This window comes from Danio rerio, chromosome 2 (genome assembly GCF_052040795.2).
Source record: "Danio rerio strain M-AB ecotype USA chromosome 2, GRCz13ab, whole genome shotgun sequence".
NCBI lineage: Eukaryota > Metazoa > Chordata > Actinopteri > Cypriniformes > Danionidae > Danio > Danio rerio.
In genome coordinates, this window is record NC_141022.1 from 2,187,596 (window position 1) to 2,197,532 (window position 9,937).

General features: G+C 34.8%; 1 long non-coding RNA gene across 1 annotated transcript; it reads left to right on the forward strand.

Moving 5' to 3' along the window:
- The first annotated feature begins 228 nt into the window (after window positions 1-228).
- Window positions 229-1,948, forward strand: si:ch1073-339l18.2. Its single transcript, NR_111928.2, has 2 exons — window positions 229-434; window positions 1,549-1,948. It is a non-coding gene; the product is annotated as a si:ch1073-339l18.2 (long non-coding RNA).
- The last annotated feature ends 7,989 nt before the right edge of the window (window positions 1,949-9,937 follow it).

The window sequence follows — 9,937 nt, forward strand, 5'->3', positions numbered from 1 at the left end:
TTGGGAAAAGCTTCCGTGAACTCGACACCTCAGGCCGGGTCTTATCGCGGAGCACCGGGAGTCCGGTAACGGGAGTGATCCCTCTGCGGGGTTTCTGCTTCCGTGCCGCGGATGACAGCTGTGATCTCCGCCACGGTGATCGCGGAGTCTCTTGACTTTCTCGCCGCGATCTTCACTCGCTAAGCCGGAATGGGCTATATGCACGCATTACTTCCGCGTTTTGTCTAAGGCCGCGGTCCAGCTTCCGGTCTGGGTGATTTTAAGCGGAGGTAAACAGTATTATGGCAGAGTCGTCAATATTTACTCGCTGTTTGCGAGTAAATTATGGTCAACGATGTGCAAATGATTGTCCGGATGTACTCTACAACACCGCAGAGCAAAGCTTGAGAAAGGTTTCAAGTTTTATGCATCTTCCTACCTGTGCAATTATGAAGGTAAGTTCAGCTAGCCTGAAGGCTAACTTTAGCGTTAATACTCTTACGATCCGTCCATCGGAAGCTTTATCACGTAAGTAAAAATAATCATATGTGTACGTAATTCTGTCTCATAGTGTCAGGTAAAAACAGGGCAGGAATAAGGTCTCAGTGAGAGCTCATTACTACCGATAGATCTATGAAGAAATCGGAGTCTCCTCACTAGCTGAGAGTAGGACAGCATACATGTGAAGTTCTGTCCTATTCGTATTTTTACTGTTCTAAAGTGACCACCACTGTTCAGTTCGGATAGTTACAGAAACACAGATGCTGTCTTAGCTTGTAAGCATGATTAATGAGCAAGATATATTAGGAATGAAATAATACAATGCCGTTCCATCCACAACAGACAAATAGCACTGTGATTTATTGAACTGATTTATTGCTGAAACAGTGGAGATGACAGATGCAGTGTAACAGTGTAGATAGCATGCTTTCTATTTAGCCTATAACATTGTAATTAAATGGGAGGGTGACCCAAAACAATAAGGTGTCATTAGTTAATTTCACATCAACAATTTGTCTATTGCAATATTTATTAGTTTTTTATGTTAATGAACAAATGCTGATTCATTGTGCTTGTTAACTCACAATGTAATAGCTAATGTTAACAAGCATGACTTTGGATTTTTATTCATTAGTAAATTAGTTTAACAATGCTAACTATTAAATATTAAATAGTTATTTTAATAGTGAGCAAATACATTAACTAATGAAACCTTATTTTAAAGTGTGACTAAAGGGAGCTACTTTTAAATAATTTAAATTAATGATTTACTGTGTAGTTTAATCTGATGATATTGCTGCAGATGCCTTTCAAAAGAAGATATTTTGAAGAAAGCTGAAAACCTGTAACCATTGACTTCCATAGTAGGAAAAAGAACTACTATGAATATCAGTTGTTGCAAGTTTCCAGCTTTCTTCAAAGTATTTTTGTTTGTGTTAAACATCAGAAACAAACTCATACAGGTTTGGAACAAGTGAAGGATGAGGAAATAGAATTTTCAGTTTTGAGTGAAGTGCCTTTAATGACTCTCTTTAAAAACCTATTAATATTCTTGTTTCTGTTTTCTAGGTAACATTATGAGATTCAGAGCTAGAAAATTTTATGTGTTACTTAATCCTGGAGCGGACATCCGTCAGAAGATCCATGCCATCGTCTGCTAGTTAATAGCTCCTGCTCTTGTGTGGCTGAGAGTGGGATATGCAAACATTTGGTTGCTTTGCTTTTCGAGACAGCCCATTACTCTGAAATGTGTAATGTGTGTTGTCACGTGAACAATTGTTTGGAATGGATCAATTATGTGTTAAGTTCCATGAAACAGAGGGGTGATTTATTTATTTATTTATTTAATACGTATAAGCCCAAATACCTCTCTAAGCACAAGTTACAGAAGAAGCACCTGATTCAAGAAAACAACTGATTCAATGTTATTGTTTCTGTTCATCTGAATAAAATATTTTTTTCAAAATGTTACATTTTTTTGACAATTTTTATTTCAAATTATATACAGTGAATTATATTTTATATGTACAGTGAATAAAATAAAGGTCTTTATTCTGAATTAAATATTGCACTTAGAAAGTAGCTTAAGAAATGTTTATGTATATTAATGTTCAGTTTTTTTAACTTCAAAGGCAATGAAAACTATTATTTGCCATAAAAGCTCCTTTCTTTAAATGTCTGCATCCGGTTGGCACTCGAGCCTCGATCAGTTTGCTAGACTGAAATTGTCAGCTACACTCTTGTTTTTTTCTGTTTCTGTAAAATTCTCACGTTTAATATCAACAACCCACCTCTTCTGCACGACTTTGTCTTTTGGAAACATGTGGAAACTAAGGTAAGAGTTCAATTTTTGACGCTGTGCGTTGCTGAACACAGCAGTGGTATCTACAAGTACTGTTCTCACGTCTTTGAAATGACACTTTTAAACGTTTAGATGTCATATTTATGTAGCTGACATAGACATATATAAGTGGGCTATAATGGCATAAAACATTAAGACAACTGTCCAAAACATTACTCGTTTTTATCAGCAGCGCTCCTGTTGTAGCACTGTACTGTACGATCGGCGGAAGTAGGCTCGGGGTCTTAAATTTTACCGGAAATGCGTCACGCGCCGCCGTGCATAGAGCCCATCTTCCTCTGTGCTGGAGACCAGGAGGAGGAACGACGCTCACACTGCCCCCTGCTGGAGGATAATCACTGACAGAGAGAACAGGCGGGTTGTGAATTTTTTTTCAATATTAATATTTTTTTTAATATTAATATTTATTATTATACACTAAATTTGTTTTGTCTAAAACTGTAAAAATAACTTACGAATAAAAAAATGAAGAATTCACACTCATACCTGCTGCCCCCCTCTGGAGGACACTCACTGACAGAGAAAACATGCAATGCATGAATATTTGTACTACTTATAGTGATACAATCATTTATTTATTTTTTTCACACACACAAAAAAGACCGTAATAAAAAATAAATAAATTAAATTATATAAATGTATATTAAAAAAAAAATTGGCCTGGCGGAAACACACTCATGCTGCCCCCTGCTGGAGGACACTCACTGACAGAGAAAACAAGCGGTTTCTGAACATTTTTACTATAGTAATATTGACGCAATAAGTTAATTTTGTCAGTTTCATGCACAAAAAAATTAATAAAAAACTAAAAAAAGAAAAAATGAGGCTGTGTCCGAAACCGCCGACTATGTAGGTACTGCATTTGAATATAAACGTATTACGCAACCATTAGAAAAGTGCGTTCTATACAGTATGAATGTGAAAAGTAAGAATGGAATTCGGACATACTACATCCGCCATTTTGACATAGTCACGTGACGTACCTGCGTCATTTGCGTCGCTTTACTCCCATTCATAAAATCGCATCATCGGATCTCGCAGCATGCATGGGATGCGCACTCCAGAATCTCGCCGGAATAAGTAAGTCATCCGGGTACTTCTCGCATGCTGTTTTTCGAATTCCATTAATTTGGACATACTACTCGGCCCGCATACTGATTGTAGCAAACTGTATAGTATGGAAGAATGCGGTTTCGGACGCAGCCTGAGACCTAGAGATGGATTCATGCTCATGCTGCCCCCTGCTGGAGTACACTCACTGACAGCGAGAACAGGCGGTTTACGAACATTTTTACTCTAGTAATTTCAATACAAATAATACGTTTTGTTGGTTTCATAGACATAAACACAAGCAAATAACAAACAATAAAAAATAACTGCGACCTGAAGGAGGATTCATGCTCATGCTGCCCCCTGCTGGAGGACTCCACCGACAGAGGGAACACGTGGTTTACGAACATTTTTACTATAGTAATATCAATACATGTATTTTTTTTTGTCATTTTCATACTGGGAAAAAACAGAAATGAATAACAAAAAATAATAACTGCGCCCTGCTGGAGGATAATAACCGACAGTGATGACAGGCGGTTTACGAACATCTTTACTCTAGTAATATTTATAGAATGTGTTCATTTTGTTAGTTTTATACAGAAAAAATAAAACTAAATAAAAATAATTCAAAATAAAACAAACAAACTGCGACCTAGAGAAGGATTCAGGCTCATGCTGCCCCCTGCTGGAGGACTCTCACCAACAGAGAAAACCAGCAGCTTACGAACATTTTTACTGTAGTAATACTGAATATAATAAATTTGTTTCGTTAGATTTATATAGAAACAGAATAAAAAACTTATGAGAAAACAATAACTGCAATCTGGAGGAGGAGTATACCGCACCCTGCTGGAGGACATTTAACGACAGAGAAAACAGGCAGTTTACGAACATTTTTACTCTAGTAATATTAATAAAATATAATCACTTAGTCAGTTACACACACGAAACAGAAAAAACTTACTAAAATTAAAAATATAAAATAGATATAAATAATTAAAAAATGTAAAATAAACAAACTGCAACCTGGAGGATGCACACTAATGCTGCCCCCTGCAGGAGGACTCTCACTGACGGCGAGAACAGGCGGTTTATGAACATCTTTACTCTAGTAGTATTAATACAAATAATTTGTTTTGTTGGTTTCCTACAGAAAAAAAACAGAAGCGAATAACAAAAAATAAAAAATAACTGCGACCTGAAGGAGGAATCAGGCCCATGCTGCCCCCTACTGGAGGACTCTCACCGACAAAGCGAACATGCGGTTTACGAACATTTTTACTATCGTAATATTGATAATAAATTTGTTTTGTTGGTTTCAAACAAAAACATAGCTTTAAAAAATAATAATAACTTTGACCTGGAGAAAGATTCAGCATCATGCTGCCCCCTGCTGGAGGACACTCACCGACAGAGCAAACAGGCAGTTTACGAACATTTGTACTCTAGTAATAACAATACAAATAATTCATTTAATTAATAATCCAAACCCCAGAAACGAATAACAAGTAACTGCGACCTGGAGAAGGATTCATGCTATTACCGCACCTTGCTGGAGTAAAAAACAAACATTTTTACTCTAGTAATATCAATACAAATAATTTGTTTTGTCGGTTTCATATAGAAACAGAAAAATTTACTTACGAAAAAAAGCAACCTAGAGGATTCAGACCCATACTGCCCCCTGCTGGAGGACGCTCACCGACAGAGAGAGTTTACGAATATTTTTACTATAGTAATATTCATTCATTTTCTTTTTGGCTTTATTATCAGGGGTCACCACAGCGGAATCAATCGGCAACTTATTCAGCATGTTTTCAACAGTGGATGCCCTTCCAGCAACAACCCAACACTGGGAAACACCCATGCGCACTACAGCCAACTTAGCTTATTCAATTCTCCTATAGCGCATGTGTTTTGGTTTTGTTAGACTGTGTCTACTCAAAGTTGATTGACCTAACTCAGATCAGCTATTCTGAAACCGAAAACTCAGAGTTTTTAATCTCTCAGTAAATCAACTCAGAGTTCAAGTTTAAACTCCGAGTTGTTTGAACCTCCTTACTGAAACAGGCCCCTGGAGAAGGACTCTCATCGATAGAGAAAATAGGCGATTTACTCACATTTTTACTCTAGTAATATCGATAGAACAAATTTGTTTTGTCGGTTTCATCAAAAAACTGAAAAAGTAACTTAATAAATAACAAATAAACTCTGTGACCAGTCATCCTGCCCCCTGCTGGAGGACAAGCACAGACAGCGAAAAAAAATTTAAATTGTTTTTTTTTTTTTTACGCTAGTAATGTCTGTTTCATACATAAACAAAAATTAATTTACGAAAAAAAAAGCGACCTGGAGGATTCAGGTCCATACTGCCCCCTGCTGGAGGACTCTCACCAACAGAGAGAGTTTACAAATATTTTTACTATAGTAATATTGATAATAAATTTGTTTTGTTGGTTTCAAACAAAAACATAACTTTAAATAAATAATAATAACTGCGACCTGGAGAACGATTCAGCATCATGCTGCCCCCTGCTGGGGGACACTCACAGACAGCGAAAAAATGGTAGTAAGTATGCGGTTCTAAATTGTTTTTTATACTCTAGTAATGTTGATAAATGATATTTGTTTTGTCTGTTTCATACGTAAACAAAAGCTAACTTACGAAAAAAAGCGACCTGGAGGATTCAGGTCTATACTGCCCCCTGCTGGAGGACTCTCACCAACAGAGAGAATTTATGAACATTTTTACTTTAGTGATATTCAATCATTTTCTTTTCAGTGTATTAATCAGGGGTGACCACATGAATGAATCGCTAACTTATTCAGCATATGTTTTACACAGCGGATGCCCTTCCAGCCGCAACCCAACACTGGGAAACACCCATACACACTTGCATTCACACTCATGCACTACAGCCAATTTAGCTTATTCAATTCTTCTATAGTGCATGTGTTTGGACTGTGTGTGAAACCGAAACATCCGGAGGAAAGCCACACCAACACGGGGAGAGCATGCAAACTCCACACAGAAATGCCGGCTGGATCAAACCAGTGACCTTTTTGCTGTGAGGCGATTGTGCTACCCACTTAGCCACAATGACACACACTCTAGTAATATCAATACAAATAATTTTGTACATAAACATTCACTTTGGCCTGACCTTCAAGAACTTTTCCCGGTTGAAAATGAACCCGCTGCATGCCTGTCCTAATAACATGAATATCAGATATTTCCATTCGTGCATTCAGCATATTGAGCATGTCAGTGAATTCACACTATTACAGCATCAGACTCTTGTGGTAAAAACAGGCCGTCGGCTGCTTGTCCGAGGTCTAGGCTGGACTGCTGTAACACTTAACCTTTCAGTCCGCACAGTGAAGCTCACACACACACACACACACACTCCAGATCTCACTAAACTCATTCCCAGTTGAGCCTCATTTCTCTCTGGTGGAATAAAGTGTCAACCTTCAGCCTTTACTGCTGAGAACATCACTATATTCAAGAAGCAGCTGTAGTCACACACACACACACGCACGCACACACAGACGAGGTAGAATAGCTCTCTCTGGTGGCGAGAGAGGGAACTACCGGCTTACTCCGATTTCCCATCATGCAAAATAAATATTAGCTGTACATTGTGCAGATCATGGGCAGTACAAATGACTAAATAATAATTCAAGAATGCAAAAATTATTATTATGATTTATAATACTATAAATGTTTCATATAAATTACTCAGTTTACAGGAATATGTCAGTTTTAATGTCCATGTTCAATATAAATTGGTTATTTATATTATAAATATATAGTTATTTATTATTATTATTATTATTATTATTATTATTATTATTATTATTATTATTATTATTAATATTATTATATAATTATTGTTGTTGTTGTTACTATTATTATTCATATTAATATTATTATTATGAAAATGAATATTAATATTGATGTCATGATTATGGTTATGATGATGATTATTATTATTTATATTATTATTATGGTTATGATGATGATTATTATTATTATTATTGTTGTTGTTGTTGTTTATATTATTATTAATATTACTGTTATTAAGATTAATATTGACATTATGATAATAAAAATGATAATAATAATTATTATTGTTATTATTATTATTGTTGATATTATTTTTTTACTAATATTATTATTGATCTTATAATTATTGTTGATATATAATATTAAAACTGTTTTTTTATAGTAAATATACAATTATTAATATAAACTACTCAACTTACAGAAATATGTGTTTGTATGTCTGTGCATAAACTGGTTATTCATATAATAAATATAAAATTGTTTTAAAATAATAATAAATTTTTAATTTATTTTTAAAAAATAATAAATAAAATGTATTATTATTATTATTATTATTATTATTATTATTATTATTATTATTATTATTAAATATTATAAAATTACCCAATTTACATGAATATGTCTGACATTTAGAAACCGTTCTGATGCATTATGTAAATCACAATTCATTCATTCATTCATTCATTTTTCTTTTTGACTTAGTCCCTTAATTAATCTGGGGTCGCCACAGCGGAATGAACCACCAACCTATCCAGCATATGTTTTAACGCAACAGATAACATCCAGGGGCAACCCAGTACTGGGAAACCCCAATACACACTCATTCACACACACACTCCTACACTATGGCCAATTTAGTTCATCAATTCCTCTATAGCACATGTGTTTGGACTGTGGGGGAAACCAGAGCACCCAGAGGAAACCCACCCCAACACGGGGAAACTCGAAACAGTGAACTTCTTTCTGTGAGGTGACAGTGCTATTCACTGAGCTACCATGTCACCCTAAGTCAAAATTATGCAAATGCAATATTTTTGGATTATAATTGAATTATATATGGTATTATTATTATTATTATTTTCATTATCATTATTATTTATTATTATGTAATATTATTTATTATTAGTAGTATTAATATTATTTTTTATTTTAATAATATTAAATTATTATTTATTACTATTAATATTATTATTTATTACTATAAGTATTATTTTTTATTATTAGTAGTATAATTTTATTATTATTATTAATATTATTTATTACTATTAGAATTATTTTGTATTAGTAGTCGTATTATTTTATTATTATTTTATTATATAATAATAATAATAATAACAATAACAATAATAAATCTATATAAATATATAAGCTAAAAGTAAAATGTATGAAGATAAAATAAAAATGTAAAATACAAAATAAGTATTGTCAGTGCATTGCACAGAATGTCAAGTGCAGTGCAAATTACTAACAAATAATTAAATTATGCTATTTTTTATAATTACTATCATTATTATTATTGTTAATAATTTGTATTATAAATTGGTTAACGATACATATAATACATATTCAATTATTATTGTGATTATAATAAAATTGGTTAATTTACAGAACAAAATGAACTGAATTCGGATGCATGCACCTGTAAACTAATGTAAGATCAGCAAACTAAAGCCACACTTTTAAAAGTTATCAGTTGTCAGTCTGCCAGATTGGAGCTCAAAACATTTGCATACACACAACGAAGCGGTGGGATTTTCGGAGGACAGCTGCGGGCCATGGAGATGCTGACCAAAACACAATAATTGTGAGTCAAATTTCTCCTGACACTGATCCCATCTCGACGGCTGCTTGTTCCTGTCCTTTCCGGATCCAAACATGTCTGGCTGCTGAATAATTTCACCGCCAAAACCAGCGAGCGTTCTGCTCTTCCCAACGACATTATCTATTTGTCAGCATCGACTCTTCGACAGTAAATCCACACCACGCTCCGAGTGCATGTAAATACAGCTGTCAGTGTACAAACACACACACCAAACGCAACACAGCAAAACACAAGACGCGTAATGTAAGCAAGACGCCAAAACAAGTGACCGCGGTAAGCATGCTTAAAAGAATACGATGTGCAATTCACTGAGATTAGCGTCAAGTCTTCTGTCACACGTACAATATAGTTAAACATACAAGAAATACAAAGTGCTCAGCTAAAAAGTAAGAGGAATGTAGGAGGATAAAAATGCAATGTAAAATTCTACATAAACGTTAATTGTGCAGAATACTGTGTGTAAGGAAGGGCAGTGCAAATAACTAAATAATAATTAAATGCTGTTTATAATAATAATAATAATAATAATAAATTATATTATGAATTATTTTAAATATAATAGGGTGGCGCGGTGGCACAGTGAGTAGCACTGTCGCCTCACAGCAAGAAGGCCGCTGGTTCGAGCTTCGGCTGGGTCAGTTGGCATTTCTATGTGGAGTTTGCATGCTCTCACCGTGTTGGTGTGGGTTTCCTCCAGGTGCTCCGGTCACAGTCCAAACACATAGGGGAATTGGGTAAGCTAAATTGTCTATGAGTGTGAATGAGAGTGTATGGGTGTTTCCCAGTCATGGGTTGCAGCTGGTAGGGCATCCGCTGCTAATTATTATTACTCAGTTAAAATATTGTTAAATTGTCAGTTTGTAAAAATGAG